At 46.3% G+C, this 21,454-nt stretch overlaps 1 long non-coding RNA gene across 1 annotated transcript in view; it reads right to left on the bottom strand.

The window, feature by feature from the left end:
* Positions 1 to 21,454, bottom strand: part of LOC138446194 (uncharacterized) — a 73,379-nt gene that overhangs the window by 44,590 nt on the left and 7,335 nt on the right. The window contains exon 3 of the long non-coding RNA XR_011259226.1: positions 1,429 to 1,575. This is a non-coding gene — a long non-coding RNA (uncharacterized lncRNA). The remainder of the gene's footprint in view (positions 1 to 1,428; positions 1,576 to 21,454) is intronic.

Here is a 21,454-nt window from a genome sequence, read left to right as displayed (position 1 = left end):
GTGGCTTGGAGACAAAGCCCCTGAGGATACCAGTTTTCTCGTCTGTCTTCAGACTCATCTCATGGACTCCTGCCCGTTCTCCCCACCCTCGGGGAGGGGCAGCCTCCTTCCACCCCCTGCAGTTAGAGCTCAGCCCTCAGAGACTCCAGCACCTCCCCCTCCCCACCTCCAACAAACTGCCAAATGCCAAGTGCCTGGAGTCTCCCATCGATCACCTTGAAAGCCCAGACTACGCTAAGAGCCACCCATCACCTCAGCAGATCTGATCTCAGGAGGAGAACATCTGATTATTCTAAGTGGGGGTGTTCAAAATTGAAGAAAGACCAGCGGACCAGCTTACCTAGAACACTACCTGCTCAGTCCCTAGCATCCTGCATGTGTCTCAAGGGCCATACAGAGCCATAGGACCCCGGGCTGCCTGGCAGAGCGTGACCTGGGGAAGCTGTGCCAGCTCAGAGCTGGGGCACACCTGGAGGGAGTGGGCAGGCTGTGCCAGGATGGTGGTGGTGCTAGCCAGATGCAGAGGTGGCAGAGCCAGGTGTGGGGTGTTGAGGAAACGCAGGAGAAACTGTTCTCGGGGTGGTGGTGGAGACCACAGGGGCCAGGGTCCCCACCATGGCAGGATGAGGCAGGTGCCAAGGGTGCATGGATGCACAGAAACTGGGACAGTTTATGGAGAGCCCAGGGTTGCACAGCAGAGACCCTCTCCCCAGCTGGAGGGGAAATAGCCCTGAAGTGAAGATTTGGAGCAGAAGTAAACAGTGGCCACATTTGACAAAATGGCTCAAAATTCTCACTGAACTGATTGTATTACACAAAACAAACACATCAACTTGGTGGCTGCACGCCACAACCCTTACTTTCTGTCTCCCTTGCAGAGACAGGGTTCTGACCCAGCAAACAGACCGTAATGAAACAACAATCCACACCCTTTGTGGTTGAACAAGAGGAACAGCTAGACACAGTTTCCATTCCGTAGTCCCCCAAAACTAAATGTGAATTTTCCAGTATTTTTGCTGCTGTGGAGTAGAAGACGTATATCTGAGGACCCAGACATTAAACACAGCCACAGGGCCCTGCTTTGGCCCAGTCCACACCATCACAGTATCTGAAAGCCAAATGTCCATTTCCTTCAGAGTCCCTATAGCACACGCCACTTAGATGCACTACCTTCTGAAAAACCGATCTATTAATTTAAATTACATAAATTCAGTTCTATTAACTTCACCCTAAAGTTTTAAGGTACTAACAAAGTACATCATGTTTGAGGGTTTCTTTAAATGAAAGATGCAAAGTAATGTCTTTCTGCGGTTCCCTACACTCCTGTTCCTGAGTCCAGGACACAAAGGTCAACAGCAGAAGTTCAGAAGGTAACGAATTGTGGGAGCCTGTTGAACTGGAGAAGCAAGGACACAGGATTTAATTTACCTCAGTGCTTGAAGAAGGAGGGAGAGAAGACGGCAGAGGTGAAAGATCCAACATTCCCATGAATCCTGGGAGCCAGCTGCGTCCCGCTTTCCCAGCACTGGTCTGGTCCCTGATGCCTGTTTCCTCGGCTCGGTCCAGAGGACAGAACTTTTGAAAGAAAGAGCAAATACAACAGAGAAGATTATTTTTACATCAGTTCTTTGAAGGAGTCTCAGTACTGCTCATTTCTCTTCTGATCTTTAAATGAGTCATTTTTTTTTTAATTTCAGTTTCATTGAGGTACAATTGACACAACTATAAAATATGGAAAGTGTACACTGTGGTGATCTGATACACGTGTGCACCGTGAAAGGATTTCCCACACATAGTTAACCAACATCCGTCTCCTCACATTTATCGTCATGTGTCAGGACATTTAAGCTCTTCTCTCTTAGCAAATTTCGGTGATACAAACAGTGATCAACAGTTGTCACCACATTTTATATTCAATCTTCAGAAATTATCCTGCCTGTAAGCTGGAAATTTATACCCTCTACCAGCCTCTCCCTGTTCCCCTGGTCCCTGGCAACCGCCACTCTAGCTCTGTTTCTATGATAAACTCAAGTCTAAGATGGAAAGAAAATAACCCACAAAATGTAAACAACTTAAATGCTCGTCTTAAGACAAAGTATCTACAAGAAGCAGTTATATTCAGAGACTTTGTTATTAATAAAATAGAAAATTCTGTCTACTAATAATAAACTACTCCAACTTTATGTGTTTTTTTTACAACCAGCCTTTATCTGATACTCCAACCCCTGTAAATTTGGGATGGGCTGGTAAATGCAATCCATCAACTAAAACTAAATTTTAATAATGTAAATGTCTCATTGTGTTTAGAAGTGGTAGAAGCAGAATTTGAACCTGGATCTCATTCCCCAGCCTTTCCTGATTCCAACAGAACCAGTTGCCTTTCTTAGTTGACATGTTGAAACAAATGATATACTCAAGTTACAGCACTTAAACTGTGCATTTCCTTGGTGCACTGCCCTGAGATACTGATGGGTTACCCTGGGGAACCTGGTGGGTTACCCTGGGGAACCTAGTAGGTTACCCGGGGACCCTGTTAGCCCTTGGTCCCTGCCCAGCTCAGCCCCACCGAGCGCCTGCCCACCAGGCATGGAGAGTCCATGTCCTCACCCTGCTGCTCTCAGAGTAAAACTTTCTCCAGGCACATTCTTACCTCCCAGCGGTCTGTGTAAAGACCTACTGGCACACAACCGTCTAAAGTAAATCAAGATCAACTGAAAGGCACTTTTAATGCTTATTGTCAGCTTTACATCTTCCCAATATTGTATATGAAATATATTGTAAAAAATTAAAAATAGAACTACCATATGATCCAGCAATCCCACTTCTGGGCATATATCTGGAGAAAACCATTATTCAGGAATATACAGGCGCCCCATTGCTCAGTGCAGCGCTATTTACAATAGCCAAGACATGGAAACAACGTAAATCTCCACTGACAGAAGAATGGATAAAGACGACGTGGTGCATACATACAACAGAATACTACTCAACCGTAAAAAGGAAATAATTTCATTTGCAGCAACATGGATGGACCTAGAGATGATCATACTAAGGGAAGTAAGTCAGACAGAGAAAGTCAAATATCATATGACATCACTCATATGTGATATAAAAAAAGTTACAAATGACCTGATTTACAAAACAGAAATCTAGTCGTAGGTGTAGAAAACAAACTTAGGGTTAACCAAAGGGGGGAAGGGATAAGTTGGGAGACTGAGATTGACATAAACACACTACTGTATACAAAATAGATGACTAATAAGGGCCTACTCTATAGCACAGAGAACACTATTCAATATTCTGTAATAATTTATATGGGGAAAGAATCTAAAAGAGTGAACTATGTATATGTGTAACCGATTCACTTTGCTGTACAGCAGAAACTAACACAACATTGTATATGAACTATATGCCAATAATAAATAATACAAACATACATAAATACTCATTTACAAGCAAGAAAAAAAGGAAATGTGTTGAAAATATGGGGTGCAAAATTAGTAATAAATCACTGTACAAATGGACATGAGGCTACTGATTGGCTTAATATGAAATTAGCTGTATTAAATTAACTAAATTAAAATGTTCACTGCTGTGGACACAGTGACAATATGTGAAATGACAGGATGGATGCTGACTTTCCAGCCAAGTCAATGGCAATAAATGATGGCAAAACATTCCCAAAAGTGGGAGGAAAAATGCCTTGTCCTCAAGGCAGTTTGTACAAGTTTGCAAAAATAGTTCCAGGGTATCTGCCTGGGGGGTACCTGAAATAGAAAATACCAGAAAGTGTACAGTTTTCAAAACACTTTTTTATATGCAAAGAATTCATGGCTTAATATTATTGAAAATGTATACAGAATTCAAACCTCATCAAAATGAGTTTGTAGGATTGTTCAAATTGCTGCATAGCCCTAAAGAAAGAAATGAATCAGGTTATAAAGAGCTCACTAAAGCTTCTACCAGGGTACTGCAATAAGCAGGATGATGGATCAGACAGCTGACACACACAGTCAGAGTTGCGAATAACCCCAAAGTCATAACACCTGGAGTAAGTCTGAGGTTCAGGGCCATGCAACATCTTTACAATTCAAAAGGGCGCACACACACACGTCTCCTTCCTGGCATTTTTATACAAATTCACATACAATCCTGAATATGCATTATTTTTCCTAACCTTCTGACAGATATAGAAGAGAAGAAACAATTTTAAGAATTTATGAAACTTTTTGAAACATCATCTATAAGCTGATTAAAAGGTTACAGCTGAAGAAGGCACATCAGGAAAAAACTTAGTTATGGGGCCTATTAAAACCCCTACTAAACTTGGCCTCTCTGTATGTAGAAAGATACTTTTAAACACTGACTGCTAAAGTGATGGCAGAATTATTGAATAATGACGTACAAATTGTCATTTTTATTAGCGGTGGCCTTTCAGTTTCATACTTTCCACATTGTTTTTGTTTGGCAATAAAGAGAATCCTGACACTGATGAGTCTGAAAACGTTTAGAACTTGAATTGCATTATCTCTGGAATGGAATGGCACCTCCTGAGGGCATTTCTTTGCCAGGTGAGCAGACAGCCTCTGGGTGTGATGGGCTAAGTGTGTCAGTCACGTGCTGGGCCCCGGGCCCTGTGCTGGTCACTGCACCTCCCCAGCCCCGCAGCGGAGGAAGCTTCCGCCGCGGCCCCGCCTTCCCGAGACAGAAGATCCGTCACAGCCCCAGCGTCTCTGCAGAGGAGTGGGCCGAACACATACAGCGGGAACCGCTGGCCGTGCGGAGCCTTGCGCACTGGGCGGACAAGGCCGAGGCCAGAACCCAGTCTGAGGGGGAGTCTGAAGTCCAGACTACTCTCTGGGTCAATGTAGGCCTTTTCAATGCACGCCCCAAGGGTAGAACTGTCGACTATTAGAACAAAATCAGGGAGTCAGGATTCTACACAGCGGGTAGCGACCTGAGAGAGTCAAGATCGGGCAGGTCAGGTGTGCACAGTCCAGAAGGCCGCCGCGCAGGCTACACCATAGCACGCGGCTATGGATACACTGCCATTTTCTAGAGTTATTAACAATTATTTTTAAATCTTAAAAAAAATCCATATGTCTTTGAAAACATATATACATATTTTTCTGTCCTTTGAGTAGAAACGTTTGTGTAAAATTCGTTTTAGGCCTTGATTCTGACGTGCTTATTTCTTTCCTTGGTTTGCCTCAAGAATTACCCCCTGACAAGTCCCTTTCTGATAACACTGCTGGTTCTCATCTAAATAACTAATTTAAATAAAAATAATGATAAATAACTGGTTCTCATTTAAATAACGAAAGTGACCAAGCCAAAGGCCAGCACACATGATGGAGAGAGATGAGGGAGGGACTCCTCTGTCACAGTGCCTGACCTGTGGCTTCAAAATGAGAAACAAGTTTTGAAGTAAGAATCTTCCCAGAAGGGTGCAAATACTATTCAACGCCCATCAACAACCTACACACTTCACAGAATCCCCCATTTATTGAGAACTTTCTCCCACCCTGAACTAAACCTCAGAGAAACACACTGGGCCTTCTTAGGAATAAGCCCAAAGCCTGAGGTCCCAGGAGCTATGAAATTAAAAGCAAATAAATAAAATTGAATAAATACATAATATGTTGAGCAACCTGGCTGAGCCTTAAACAACTTTTCCTTGTATGAAACTTTCAGAAAGCAACTGCTCTGAAGTCGATGTGAGTGTATGCCCTATGGGTTGTGCTGTGATATTTTAACCAAGATACAGGGAATGATGACTGCAGCCACTGACAAGGTCTCCGGGCTGTCCCTTCTACTCAGGCACGCACACACACACACATACACACAAACACACACATGAACGCATGTTCATGCATACACCCACACATAAATGCATGCACGTAATGCAGGCACACAGATGCACACACACACGTACACTCATTGTATTTATTTTTTTAATGTATTTAGACATTGATGAGAATTTAGAAGCATCTCTCCTGCTCCTCTTGTTTTTGAGACTCTGATGCATATTTTAAATCTACAATGAGCACTATTTAGTCTCAGCAGGCAGAGACCCACAGGGACTGGAGGCCCTCCCTGCAGACCTAAGACAGGGAGGAATGACAGATAAAATACAACTTCATCCAAACCCTTCCCCAGAACAGATGCTGAAAGCCAAACCAGAACTGCTTTGAAGAGCATAAGAAGAGAAAACTGGGTTAACTCTGGGTTTTGCTGCTTTTAAATGAGGGTTAGTCTGCAGAGTCTGCACTTCTGAGCCCCTATAATAACTAGATGCTACAAGAGAAATGCCAGGCCCACCCCCAAGCACACATTAATTGAGTGCCTACTGCATACCAGGGACAAGTCAACCAACCAGCACTTCCTCGGGGATCACTAAGATGGGCAATGCTCAGAATACAGGTGGGATAAAGTGCAGTATTCTGCCTAGAATGCAGAGTCAGGAAATAGTCTTCTCCACGTTTCCCACGCTTTCTAGTTTTCTCTCTGCCAGAAAGGCATCCTACAGCTTGGCATTCTTCTTGGAGAAATCTGTGACCACATTTATAAACAAGTAGCTATTTGTCATGAAGGAGCTTCTGTGTGGGGATCCATGGACAGACAGTGCGCCATCCACAAACCTCGAAGACCATGAGGGAAACAGAGATCCTGCAGGGTTGGGAGACCCGGCCAGGTCCTACACCCATGCCCACGCTGCCTGGCTACTAGCGGACCAGAGGACAAGCCTATGTTTGGAACAGCTGAGTGTCCCAGGACCTGGCCAGGCATCTGAAGGCCATTCCAATATAGGGAGCAAGTTGTCCCACTGGCCGAAAGCCGTCCCTTCTGTCAAATGATAATTAAGCAACAAATTAAATAATGTAACAAAAAAAACCTACCTGGACAGTGCAGATCCACAAAATAACCCCTGTCTAGAGTGGGGCTTCTGAAAGTGAAGTCAGTTCTCTTTTTAAATGCTCTTCAGACCCCAGGCCTGCACTCATTGGCCCCATGAGGCTGTTAATTAACAACTGTGACACTCACTCTCTTGCCTAAACTGAGCTGTCAACCTGCTCACCCAAGAAGCTGCTACAGGACCAAACGTAAGGCATGACCTCGACTGAGAACAGTCCTTTTGACATCAAGCCCCTCCTGGTCCTCCTCGTCTCAGGTGACACTTCAGGCTCCACCGTCCTTCACATGGCCACCACTTAGACCAGAAACAGCTCAGCACCCACACTGGCCACTGAGTGCAGATCAGGGTAGCTCCTAGAAACAGAAATTTGTCTCCTAAGAGAAAGACACATCACCCCCTCGACTCCCTCTGGACCTGCCAACTCAGCATGAATGTTGTCACATGGATGCTGAGAAAGATCAGAGAGAAGGAGGCAGCCTGATGCTGATACACCTGCAGTATCGGAGGAACTGACCTCTGAAATTCTCACTGTATGATGGTCGAATCAAGGGTTCACTTGCAGGTGAGAGCTCCCTAGTGACTCAGAAAACATAGTGTTCCTTCTGCCACGGTCCCTACAGATGAGTCTGAGAGTCCTCCAAAAGCAGGAATCGAAAGCCTGGCAACAGTCAGAGTACCATATTTTAGCTACATGCAAATATTTGTTTTGAAATAAGTGTCAATTCACATGGCTCAGAAAGTAAAGAATCTGCCTGAAATGCAGGAGGCCTGGGTTCAATCCCTGGGTCAGGAAGATCCCCTGGAGAAGGAAATGGCAACTCATTCCAGTATTCTTGCCCGGGAAACCCCATGGACAGAGGAGCCAGGTGGGATGACAAAAAGGTGGACACGACTGAGTGACTAACACTTTCACTTTTTCATAGGTCCTTTAAACTTGATTTTAGAATTCCAGTGGAAATATACTCCTTGGTATACCCCTCCAGGGGTGGGTGCATAGAGATCCCTGCCATCACCAGGACTGATGTCACGTGTAGAAAACCTACATCACTTTGTACCCCCTTTTCTTCCATCACCCCAAAAAATTATTGGCTTAAATATTTCTTATCACGTATAACGCTGTATCCAGAAGCTTCATAAGTTTTGCTTAGACTGTCAGACACCATTTGGAGAACTCAACAAGAGAAGGAAAACACACTGCATTCTCACATTTTCTCTCTTTCCGCTCATCCTGCCTGCTCCCCAGCCTTCTGGGACTCGGATGACTCAGCATTGGCCCCTCCAGCTGGGCTCCCTCTGGGCCATTTGCTGGTGTGGATGGGTTTGGGCAGGATCAGTTTATCGTCTAAAAGCTCTCTGTCCTGCGAGGCTCCCTTCCCTGGTCCTCAACCACGTTTTAGCTTCTGGATTATTCCGGCCCAGGTCTGGGGCATGAGACAGAGAGAAACCAGGAACCCCTGCCCTGCTCTGTGTTGTTCTCAGGGGCCTCTCGGTTCCTGTCTACCTGCCTGCCTCCACTGTCAGACTCTCACTTTATGTATTAGACTTTTGACGCCCACTGATTTCAGTTGTGCTTCATGGAGGAACAGGAAAAGTGCGTCTAATTCATCCTCCTGAAAGAGGAAATGCCTCCGTCTCTGTCCGGTCACTGCGGAGGGGAAGGGGGGTTGCTTTTGCTTTTTGATTGTTTGGTTTAGTTGTTTTGCAAACAAGAATCATGGCATTTTTGAGACGTAAAGACAATATTTTCTCCATTTCAGAATGAATTCACAGTTTTCTGAATGAAGCAGAGAAGCATCATAATAACAAGCTATCAGAATTCAACCCAATGATCGGAACCAGGCCAAGGTCCCGGGAGCCCTGTGCAGACCCTGGGTGAACCAGGACACACAGGCCTCCAGGCACCCTGGGGAGGAAGAGGAATGTGGACAGTCCTCCCACCCACCGCCCTCGCTTTGGGTTCTGCTTCCACAGGCCTCTGGTTCAGGAGAACAGCCAGCAGCCAGGCCAGCTGCTCTGCGCCCGCTGCCCAGAGAGCCATCGGGGACGCAGAGGTCCAGAGGCCAGGCCGTGAGTCCACTCAGGGAAGAGCGACAGAGCCTGTCTTCCCTGCTCTGGGCTCGTCCCGCTCCAGGCTCCCAAGCCTGCAGCTCAGCTCCCAGCCGAGCAGGAGGGGCCTGGCAGCAGGCCGTGGCAGCAGGAACTCCCCTTGCAGACAGCCAGTCTGCGGCCAGTGGCCCACAGAAGGCCACTCTGTTCCCGGCCACCGGCAGCATCCCCACTGCACAGGCCGCGAAGGGGGAGGCTCTGAAAGGAGTGTTTTTTTTCCCTAGAATACACAGCACTCTTATTTCCTTGGGGGTGCAGCAAAAAAAACGGGCCAGGACCAGATCGGCAAATGCTGGGGAGTCGGCAAGGACATTTATCTCCAGCGCTGGGGCGCGGGACGGGTCGCCGGGAGGCACTTGGAATGCTTCAGTAAATCATCGTGAAACATGAAAATAAGAAAGCATTTGCTAAACGTGTCTGGGAGAAGGCTTTCATGCCTCTGCTTTTTCCTACCAACTGCTGCTCCTAGGAGAGTCAACGGGGCTGCTGGAATCCAACAGAAATTGGGTATTTGTTTGAGGTGGGAGGGGAAGAAAGCAGTCTATGCCTAGAGTCTTGATTTACACAGGTTTCTGAGGTCACAGAAAATTCAGCTGGTAAATCCATGTGTGTATGTTATAGGAAGTGTAAAAAAAAAAAAAACAACAATAAAAAAACCAAGCAGGAATATATCTCCTGGATGTGGATGTGTGCATTCTTACCAAAAGGTCTATTGAAAGGTACCATATCATTTGCTTTCCCTTTCATTAAAATATAAGAATTGGTTTCCTTAAAAATCTGTGAAAAGAAGCCACATTCTTTTATGAAGCAGGCTCGTGAGCAATGTTGCACCAGCGTGGACACTGGAAGCCCAAGGCCTTCAGGAGACACACACTGGGGCTCAGCTCCCTTCTTGGCAGGCAAAGCATCCTGGTTTGTTCTGAGCAGGAGGTGGAACCACATGAAAGCAGAAACCCCTTCCAGCCTAGAAGCCATCCCTTCATGATGCTGGCCCATGTTTCCTCGAGCCCCTGACCCAGCCTGACAGCCACTTTCTCCAGGAGCCTGTCTGCAGCCCAGGCTATGGGCTTCCCCGTGCTGTCTGTGCCCCCACTTTCCATCAGGGGCTGAATCGAGTCCCCTGCACACCTGGGGCTGAAGTCCTGACCCCAGGACCTCAGTGAGAGATACACTTGGAGAGAGGCCTTTAAAGAGGTGGTTGAGGTACAAGAAGGTCCCGTATGAATGGTGTCTTCATAAGAAGAAGAGATTCAGACCCAGACACATAGACGGAGATGGTGTGACAACAAAGGAGATGGTCACAGGAGAAATCTGCCCTCCAACCCTTTATCTCCAACTCCCAACTCCAGGACCATGAGAAGATGCATGTCTGTGACACTTGTTACAGTCATCCTGGCAAAGAAACAGCCTCTCACACTCCGTGACATCCAGCTCCCAGCCTCAGGCAAAGGAAGACGCAAAGCTGGCTTGTTGGTGACCCAGTTTGCTGTTATATAATACATAATAACGTAAATCTTCACGACCCAGATAATCACGATGGTGTGATCACTCATCTAGAGCCAGACATCCTGGAACGTGAAGTCAAGTGGGCCTTAGGAAGCATCACTATGAACAAAGCTAGTGGAGGTGATGGAATTCCAGTTGAGCTATTTCAAATCCTGAAAGATGATGCTGTCAAAGTGCTGCATTCAATATGCCAGCAAATTTGGAAAACTCACCAGTGGCCACAGGACTGGAAAAGGTCAGTTTTCATTCCAATCCCAAAGAAAGGCAATGCCAAAGAATGCTCAAACTACCACACAATTGCACTCATCTCACATGCTAGTAAAGTAATGCTCAAAATTCTCCAAGCCAGGCTTCAGCAGTACATGAACCATGAACTCCCTGATGTTCAAGCTGGTTTTAGAAAAGGCAGAGGAACCAGAGATCAAATTGCCAACATCTGCTGGATCATTGAAAAAGCAAGAGAGTTCCAGAAAAACATCTATTTCTGCTTTATTGACTATGCAAAAGCCTTTGACTGTGTGGATCACAATAAACTGTGGAAAATTCTGAGAGAGATGCGAATACCAGACCACCTGACCTGCCTCTTGAGAAACCTATATGCAGGTCAGGAAGCAACATTTAGAACTGGACATGGAACAACAGACTGGTTCCAAATAGGAAAAGGAGTATGTCAAGGCTGTATATTGTCACCCTGCTTATTTAACTTCTATGCAGAGTACATCATGAGAAACGTTGGGCTGGAAGAAGCACAAGCTGGAATCAAAATTGCCGGGAGAAGTATCAATAACCTCAGTTATGCAGATGACACCACTCTTATGGCAGAAAGTGAAGAACTAAAAAGCCTCTTGATAAAAGTGAAAGTGGAGAGTGAAAAAGTTGGCTTAAAGCTCAACATTCAGAAAACTAAGATCATGGCATCTGGTCCCATCACTTCATGGGAAATAGATGGGGAAACAGTGGAAAAGTGTCAGACTTTATTTGGGGGGGGGGCTCCAAAATCACTGCAGATGGTGACTGTAGCCGTGAAACTAAAAAAAGCTTACTCCTTGGAAGAAAAGTTATGAACAACCTAGAAAGCATATTCAAAAGCAGAGACATTACTTTGCCAACAAAGGTCCATCTAGTCAAGGCTATGGTTTTTCCAGTGGTCATGAATGGATGTGAGAGTTGGACTGTGAAGAAAGCTGAGCACCGAAGAATTGATGCTTTTGAACTGTGGTGTTGGAGAAGACTCTTGAGAGTCCCTTGGACTGCAAGGAGATCCAACCAGTCCATTCTGAAGATCATCCCTGGGATTTCTTTGGAAGGAATGATGCTGAAGCTGAAACTGCAGTACTTTGGCCACCTCATGTGAAGAGCTGACTCATTGGAAAAGACTCTGATGCTGGGAGGGACTGGGGACAGGAGGAGAAGGGGACGACAGAGGATGAGATGGCTGGATGGCATCACTGACTCAATGGATGTGAGTCTGAGTGAACTCCAGGAGTTGCTGATGGACAGGGAGGCCTGGCGTGCTGCGATTCATGGGGTTGCAAAGAGTCGGACACGACTGAGAGACTGAACTGAACTGAACTGAATAACATAAATATATGTAATAACATATGTAGTATATACAATACATATAGATTAGATAAATTAATACAGTGATGTCTTGTGTAACATAATTGATGTATAATTTTATGTAATGTATATAATATGTTATATTTATGTAATACATTATAATACATTATGTAATATAACACTATGCATCATATAGCATGATATACACAGAAGAAATATAAGGGTGAAAAAGAGAGTTGCAATTTTATGCAAACTAAAAAAATGTACTGAGTTCTAAAAACATTCTGTAAGTAAGATGCTTATAAAACATTTAAAATAAAAACTAAAAGTCTAGCAGCCTTCCATTGGACTTTTGCTCCCAGGAAGATGTAATAGACAAGTTTTTCCCTTTCTTCCTGTTAGCACAAATAAAAGCAATAAACAGTATGTCTAACACAAGCACAGAGGCAGGAAGGAGAAGGCAGGTAGCTAGAGAACAAAGTCACAGGGCCGGTAGGTGGATTTAAAAAAGAAAAGTCCCTGAAAGAAAGGAGGAAGAAAGTGTATGGAAAACTATTCAATGAAATAATAACTCAAAAATCTTCAAATTTGGCAAAGGACATAATCCTACAGATTCAAGAAGCTGAGAAAATCCCAAACAGGATAAACCCTAAAACATCCTTTCCAAGAAACATCCTAGTCACATTACTAACATGTGAGGGCAAAGAAAAAATCTGGAAAATAGGAGGAGAAAAGAACATTCTTTCTCTAGGGGAAAAACAACTTGAATGAGAGTGAAGTTCTCTCCAGAAATTAGAGTCCACAATGTTTTTTAAGATGTAATAGAAAAGAACTATCAATCCAGAATCCTATGCTGATAAAACACCCCTCAAGAATGAAGGGAATTCAAGACTTTCTCAGATAAAGAAAATAGCGCTGCTTGCAGAACTGACCCAACAGAGGGCTAAGTGAAGTTCTCTAGACAGAAAGGCATGTCTGACAGGAGACTCGGAGCAGCAGGAAATGAGAACAATGGAAAGAGTAAAAATATGTATCTAGACAATGCATGTCCTTCTCCTACGGAGTTTTCCAAGTTACTCTTGATGATTAAAACAAGAATTATAACACTTTCTGGCATGACTCTAAAAATACATAAAGAAAATACATAAGACAATTGTATTTTAAACAAGGTTATAAACGGGATGTAAAACAAGGTAGTCTCCAAACTTTATTCAAACTGGAAAATACTCACATCAGTAGTCTGTGACTAAAACAACAGTAATAACAACTAGAAAGAGAGAAAGTGTTACATTTAAAGACACTAAGATAAATCTAAATGAAACTCAAAAGATGTGTTCAACTAACCCAGAGAAAGCCAGGAAGAAAAGACACAAAGAAAAGAAAACAATAAATAAATAGATAGAAAAGAAAAATGAAAGGGTAGGTTTAAGCCATAGCAATTAATAATTGTATTAAGTGAAAAGTCATCACTTGAAAGACAACAGTTGGCCCAGGGGATTGAAAATTATGACACAATTATAAATTATGACAAGCTATATAGTAAAGATGCATCCTGCAAACATTAATCCAAGGAGAGGAGCTATCAACATCCATATTCCTATCAGCTAATGGAGACTTCAGAGCAAAGAGAAGCACAGCGGCAGAGAGGAACGGTGCATTATGGTGAAAGGTCAGGCCACCAAGAAGAACCGTCACGAATGTGTATGTGCCCAGCCACAGGGTTGCATAAGTTATAAAACAAACCATGATAGAGCCAAGAGGGGAGACGGCAAGCCCACAACTCTATGCAGAGATGCCACGACCCCTCTCTCTGCACTTGATGGACAGTTACTCAGAAAACCACCAACCACGTGGAAGGACTCAGTGGCACCATCAGCCAACAGGATCTAGTCAACACATCAGGAGACACCATACCCTGGTCAGAAAACAAAACCAACAAGTTTAACAGAATTAAAATCATACAGAATGCTTCCTGCTCATAACGGAGTCAAAATAGGAACCAAAAATGGGAAGATACTTCTTTGAAACTAATGGGTGTCCTTTTAAATAGTCCATGGGTCAAAGAGGAATTCTTGGGAGAAAGAAAGTGTCCATTGAACTGAATGAAAATGAAAATGGTCCATATTGAAATGTGTGGTATGTGGCTAAAGCAGTGCCAGGAGGGCCATTCATAGCACTAGATGTTTATATCAGAAAAGAGGGAAATCCCCACATCAGGGATCTAGGCTTCCCACTCAAGCACCTAGAAAAGTAAACATGAAACAAACGGAAGGAGGGGAAAGCCCAGAAACCATTGAAGTTAGAAGCATAAGAACAGTAAAGAAAATCCATGAAACAAGAAGCTTTTTCTTTGAAAAGATCAACAACACTGACCAACCTCTAAAAAGACTTACAGGGAAAAAAAAGAGAGAAGGTACGAGTTTCCACTATCAGGGCATGAAATGGGGATGTTACTACAGAACCTGCAGTCATCAAAATGGTAATAAGAAAGTGACATGGGCAAGTCTACACACGAGAAAGTGACAGCCTAGATGAGTGGACCAATTCCTTGAAAAGCACAGACTACCACAACTTACCCATTATGACACATGGAATTTGAATAGCCTTTTAACTATTTGGGAAATCCAATTTGTTACTAAAAACATCCCACAAAGGTAATCTCTAGGCACAGAGCATTTCCCTGAAGAATGCTACCAAACCTTGTAGAAAAATTAACATTAACTGTTTAAACTCTATTCTGGAAAATAGAAGAACCAAGTTACACCCCAGGTAGAATGAACAGCCGTGTCTGAGCTCCTGCCAGGGACCAAGAAGACACAGGCTTTCTGAGCCACAGCTTCAGGCAGGGCTATGCTAGGCCTTTCAAGTAGCTGACAGAATCACAGGGTTTATGAGAAAGCAGATGCAGAAGAAAATAGTTAATATAAAATCTGCAAAGCATTCCAAAGTGAGTATATAAAGGATGCCATGGGAACAGGGGCGGGGGTAAGATGTAAAATAGAAACATTTTGGATTATAATAAACTTTAAAGTGCTTTGTTGTCAGATGTTTTGAGGAATTGCACATGTATTTAATAATAATCTGACCATTAGAAGGTTGGAGGATATTAATGAAAGACCAAGTCTGTGTTGTAATTAGCACACTGATTTGCATGTAAAGCATAGCTGAGCACAGAAACGTGTCTGTGTAGCCACAAGCCCTGGGTGTGTTATCAATTTATCAATTTTAAGCAAATAATTCGCCATGTGTTTAGAAATTTAAATTGTAGCTTCATAGGATGTATGACATGGGACAGCCTGAGTGCATGAGGTTCTGCTATAAACACTAGTGAATTTTTGATCTGTTTGAAAAAAGAAGAATCCTTCCAACGAAGTGAGGTCAAGTGTAAAACATCAGATACAATGTGATAAAGAGCACAAAGTAATCAAATTCCTCATGTACCCTCACAAATAGATGTTTACTTTTCAGATTCTGGTCTTCGCCTTAAACTTCTCTGGCAGGAAGAAGTCTGCTTGACAAGGCGTATAATAACATAAACTGAATCTGCACTCAGCTGAGGCGTCCAGGCCTATGCAGAGCAGCCTCGTCGTTCCTGGGCTCCCCTCGCAGCATCCATGTCTGCTGGGAACTCTCGGCCAAGGGGCCTGCGGGGGCCGCATTCTCCACCCAGAGAGCACTGTCCACATCCATCTTCCAGGGGAAATAGCTGTCCAGGGGCCGCGAGCCGATAAGAAGTGGCAAGTGACAGATGAGGCACCAGCACCGGCGGACAAATGGCCCCTGGGGACAGGAGAGCCTACGAAACGGCAACTGCAGTTCAGCCAGCCATTGCAGGCCCGCCAGAAACATCACACGAGTGTGCACTGCACTCACACACGAGCACAGACACAGAAACAGCTGCCAGGGCGCTAGGAAAGCACACTCCGAAGTGGCGCTCACCCTTCGCTCCAGCATGAAAATGGCAACTGACCCTCGAGTCCCTCCAGCACAGCTCTGAGAGGAGAACGGGACCTGCCTCCCTGGGCCCACCTGGGCTCAGACGCTCCAGGACAGGCAGGATGCGAAGAGTGGCGTCCGGCACACGGTCAGTCCTCAGTGACTGCAGCTGACCCTCAAAAGCAAGATGAGATGCCCCGTTGCCACCTTTCGGGTGCCTACCCTCCACCTCCAGCTTTCTACCTGTCACAACACGCTTCCCTCATTATAAATGCTGCCAAACTCCAATGCTGTCAAGCTCACAGTCTTTATCCTTAACTGGCTTGTTGGGCCCTCGGCTGTGTTTCCAGATGCTCAACGCCCTGGATTCCACCCCTGGGAGAAGAAGGGGTGGAATGGGAAGGGGTGGAACTCCCATCCCGCTGGTCTCTGTCCCGGCCCTGGGCACCCACATCTGGGCCGCATAGGGCAGGATCCAGCAGCAAGGCTCACGGGCAGCAGGGCCCGCTCACCACCTCTGCTCCTCCTGGAAAAGCACCAGCTATTTTTGAAACAAAGTACTTCCTTGAGCCCGAGAAAGTCCATATTAGTAAAAGCACGGGGACTGCCTCCCGGCCCTTCCTCTGGCTCTCTCTCCCGGTTATTTTTAGCAGTTCCTTTCTCCACACCAGCCATGGAGAGAGAGGAAGCAAGCGTGTCCCTAGGGCGACGCTGTGACCTCATGGCTCCCCGGCCATGGGGTCCCCGCGAGGCTCAGGCTCCAAGCCGTGTGTGCCACCCTGGGAGTCACTGGACGGCTCAGGCCTCAGTCCTCTCCCCACAGAGCGGTTCTGCATCACGGCCACAGAGAAGGGACCTCAGCCCAGTGCCTGGGAGTTCTGGACACAGCCCTGGAGTGAGAGGCAGCCTCAGCTCAGCTTGCCCCGTTACATAAGAGTCTCCCAGAGATCCATCTCCAACCATTCTCGGAGGTTTCCTGATACTCTTGGCTGAGACCCCCGGAAGTACATCCCACAGAACCGCTGGAGGCCACAGGCTGCCTCCTGCCTCCCGCTGTCCCACAGAGCCATGTCCCCCAGAAAGAGATGCTACTTCTCTTTCCCTGAGTCACGCTGCAGCGGACCTGCTGTGACAGGGGATTGGGGCTGGAGGAGGAGCAGCCTCGAAGCAGTGTCCATCCCAGCTCTTCCCACAGGACGAGGCTGAGCCTCCTTCCTGGGGGAGAAGAAGTCACCTCCCCTGGAGGCAGCACCAGCCAAGAGCAAGGCCACCTCGCACCCTCAGGGCCACCATCATCACTTCCCAGGAGACCCACAGAGGATACTGAGCCAAGCTGAGCCCAGATCACCAAGCACAGACCTGGGAACAGACAGCTGGCCATGGTTCTCAGCCACAGAGACTGGTCTAGGTGTCCATGGACACAGCTGATTCAGCCTGGCGGCAGCCCAGACCTCCAAACAGCTTCCCCCAGGTACTCGGGCCTCAGGTGTCTGCTCCCCTCCCTGCGGTGCCCGCACATGCCTTCACCTGGTCCTGGGAGGCCTCTCCCCTGACCCTGGCCCTGTGATGCCGTTCAGGCTCTACATGTGGCCCTCTGACTCATGGCTGGTGTCCAGCAGGTCCTAGAATACCACCCGCCCACTGCATGGGCAGAGACCAGTAACACCTGCCAGGTTCAGACTGACATGGTTGCTTCCCTCGGAGCCGGGATGGGCTCCCAGCCATGCGTGGCTCCGCTCCATGGGACCCCTCAGACCTGAGCCCCCATCATGTGAATTTCCCTCCACCCACAGAACTGGGTCCAGGGCAGGAAGCCTGTCCACCCCAGCTCCTGGAAAAGGACATGTGACTCCCAGGATATCTTATGTCGCAGTTCCTGAGGTGGCACAAACCCACCCACAGGGGAGACCAAGGCCAAGGTCTGGCAAAAGCAGCCCCGTGCCTGGCTGCAAGCCTGTCGCCATGGGGAGGTGGCGAAAAGAACTGGCCCCAGGAGGGAGCCCCTTAAGAGATGGGCAGATTTCCCAGGAACAGTTATTGAGGAACTTGAATCAAAAAAAAAAGGAATCAAAAAAAAAAAAGGAAACTGATGTCGTAGAGAACAGACTTAGGGACACAGGTTGGGGGAGAGGAAGGAGAGAGCGAGATGACTGGAGGGAGAAGCATGGAAGCAAACGCACCACCGTATATAAAACAGATAAACAATGGAAATTTGCCGCACGACCCAGGGAATACAAGCTGAGGCTCTGTGACCACCTAGAGGGGTGGGAAAGGGTAGGAGGTGGATCAAAAGGGAGGGGAAATATGTACACCTATGGTTAATTCATGTTGATGTATGACAGAAATGAAAACAACACCATAAAGCAATTATCCTTCAATTAAAAATAAATTTATTAAAAAAAAAACCTGATGTCCAAACTAACAGTACAAAGGAGAGAAGAGTGTGTGCACGCAGAGCTTTATGGGATGTCCCCTGGGCTCAGCTGAGCCATGAAGGAGTCAGTCCACACCACACGGGGCCAGCAGAGGGGTCTAAGCCTCCGATCTTGCATCCAGCAGGAGAGAGCTGGGGAGAATGTAATGGATGTGGGCAGTCCTGGTTCAGGTCCAGCCTGCCCTCTGATTGGCTGGTTGGTTCATCCTCCTGGTCATGGGCTTCTTCCCTGAGAAGATCAGGAAATGCCCTGAGGCCACTGCCGAGGATGCAATGAAGTAATGACTGAGAGGTCAAGTGAGCCCAGCTCAGGCACTCAGGAACCTGTGCTTCTCTGAGTGAGCCAAGGAGAAAACTACATGTAGGCATTTTGTGACCATCGTAGAGACACTTGGACTATTTCACAGCTCCCTTCTTTCCAACGCTGCTGCAAATGTAAACACTTCTATCTGACACCCTCACACAGATCAGCAAGCTCTGAAGGCTGTGGCCTCGGGGAGAAAGGATCAGGGCCCCATCCAAGCAGCTCACTGGGTCCCGAAGGTGGCCCAGCAATCAGGGCAGCAGGAGTGGGGGACCAGCCAGGCTCAGCACATCGCCCACATGGGAGGGAAGCCAGGTCCCCCATAAGAGTAAGACAGTAGGGGAGCCACAGCTGGCAGAGAGGATGCCCCTTCATGAGATGCCCCCTGACATCCTCATCAAAGAGGATCTTTTCAGCAAGCGTTGAATACTTGAAAATGCTTCAGAGTATATCTGTCTATATGGAACTCACAGTCCTCCTCCTAGAGCAGGACTCAGCTCACACCAGACCTTCTGCAGAGTCGGGCCCTGGACCACACTCAGGGCATCACCAAGGGCATCTCCATGTCCCCTTCCGGCATGGCATTTCTCCACCTCCCAGAGCTTTGCTCACGATCCAGAATCAGGGAAATGAACCATTTTTAAATATAAATAAGGACTGACTCATTTATATTTCCCATCAATTAATTACATCAATTCCCAGGTTATGTGGACACACACACACAATGAGAAACATCCATGGTTCAAACAAGACTTTGAAGCAGAGACATTTAAGAACTTGGTTTCCAGAATAAGAAGAAACACTTCGGAACCGAATCAAAGCTCTGCAACTGGGCTCGATTTTTGTATAAATGCAAGGTTCGCAGAGCACTGAGGAGAGGCCATACCTAAGTTCTCAGACTTGATGAGAAATGGCAGGATCCCCAGTGAATGCAGGGGTTCTTAGCCAAACCCTGAGAACCCCATACCAACCATCCTTCCATCAACCCCAAGGAGACTTAACCTGGCTCCCTCTCTTTTGACTGAGATTTCTGCCTCCTCTCGTCTCCCAAGTTCCTGCTGGTCCCACCCCATCCCTAACCCAGAAGAAGCTACACTCCCAGCCACAAAAGCCAGCTTCTCAAATGAGGCATTGCCTTCTACAGAAAACCAACCCATCAGCCCATAGAGATTATAAAACAAGGCTGCTTAGCCGATGAGCTGCTTAGCCGATGATCTAGGCTGTTTCTCCCAAGTCATCAAGAGCGGTTGTCCCGTTAACCGCATCCTCTAAGATCAGGGTTAGTCACACTTTGCTTCATAGGTTCCCAGGTCTGAACTGAATGGACGTGCTTCAGGGGACTCCAAAGAAGCACTAGAGTCGTGAAGTTTCATTGACAGGAATTCCCCTGGTTGGAGACTCCGGGGGAAAATAAATAGAAGCAACAGCGGGCTGGGTCCCTGAACCCCTTGCATACAATGAGTCCTGAACAACCACTTGAGATGCTTAGATCGTCCAGGTTTAGAACCTGACCCTGGAATCAGGAAATGATTTCACCAGGGATGAACCAAAAAGAAGGAGGTATCTGATTCTTTCTAAGCTCTCCCTGAAGGAAGTACATTCGAATGTGTAAAATCCATATCTTATTAAAGGAAAGAATCCACTGACTCTGACCTTCCACATGTAAGCAATCTGTGCTCTTTCTACTCAGTATAAAACCCAGGGTGGGATGTAAAAGAGAAAGTGAAGGTTCTGCTGATCTTGAGGCTGAAACCCACCGAGTCCTGAAACTTGATGATGAACAGCAGGAAAATTTTAGGAAGCTAATTATCTACAAACTCGAACCCGACACTGACGTGTCGAATGATGTCATCATAACTGAAGCGTTGGCGGGACTCTTCATTGTTTAACTGGGTCTCTCCTCAGCACAGGACATGACATCACCTCATGGAACACAATATGGTTCAAGGCAGGCAGATGCTCAGAAACAATAGGCGAGGAAAAAATACAGAAAGCCTGCTTTCAAAGCTCCAAGGATGTCACTGCAAGGGACACGTGGATTTAAGCGAAAAAAAAAAAAAGTGAAGGGAATGTGATGTGCTTTTCGGAAACGTTATGAAGAGTATCCTTCTTGCCCGGGGAGAAAACACTTCCTCTGGCTAACACAGGAAGGAAGGGTAGGCGGACGCCCTGGCAGCCACGGGGAAGAGGTGACAATTCAGAAGGTTCCCTCAGGACCAGTTCTGTTTTCTGTTTGAAGGGGGTGATGAGGCTGCATGCTCAGGTGTGACACCCGCAGAGTGCCCAGAGGAACAAAGGAAAATAGCGATGGCTCTCCCGCATCACCCGGAAGATCAACTTCCCCACCCCGAGTTGTTATATTAGAATGAGCTTTTGTTGTTGTTTAGGTGATGACGTGTGTTCCAAGGCAGGCTCTTAAAACCATGTGCTCTCCTTTTTGTAGAACAGTCACATGTGTGTCCCAAGACCAGTGTTCAGAGAAGTGGGGGAAAACACAGGACCCCTTCATTCATCTGCTGTATGCGTTTATCTGCTTTCAGAACATCACGGGCATTGCCCTTAACATGGATTAGATTATCTGGTTTTGACCGAACTAACTGTGAAAAAAAGGACGAGTAGGTTAAAGTCATTTCTTCACAGAAACACTGATTTGAGGGTAATGGTAACAGGAAAGGCATAAGCCCATGAGAAG

Source organism: Ovis canadensis, chromosome 9 (genome assembly GCF_042477335.2).
Source record: "Ovis canadensis isolate MfBH-ARS-UI-01 breed Bighorn chromosome 9, ARS-UI_OviCan_v2, whole genome shotgun sequence".
In the NCBI taxonomy this organism is placed as follows: domain Eukaryota; kingdom Metazoa; phylum Chordata; class Mammalia; order Artiodactyla; family Bovidae; genus Ovis; species Ovis canadensis.
The sequence above is the reverse complement of the archived record's forward strand: the minus strand, read 5'-3'. Positions and strand labels throughout refer to the sequence as shown.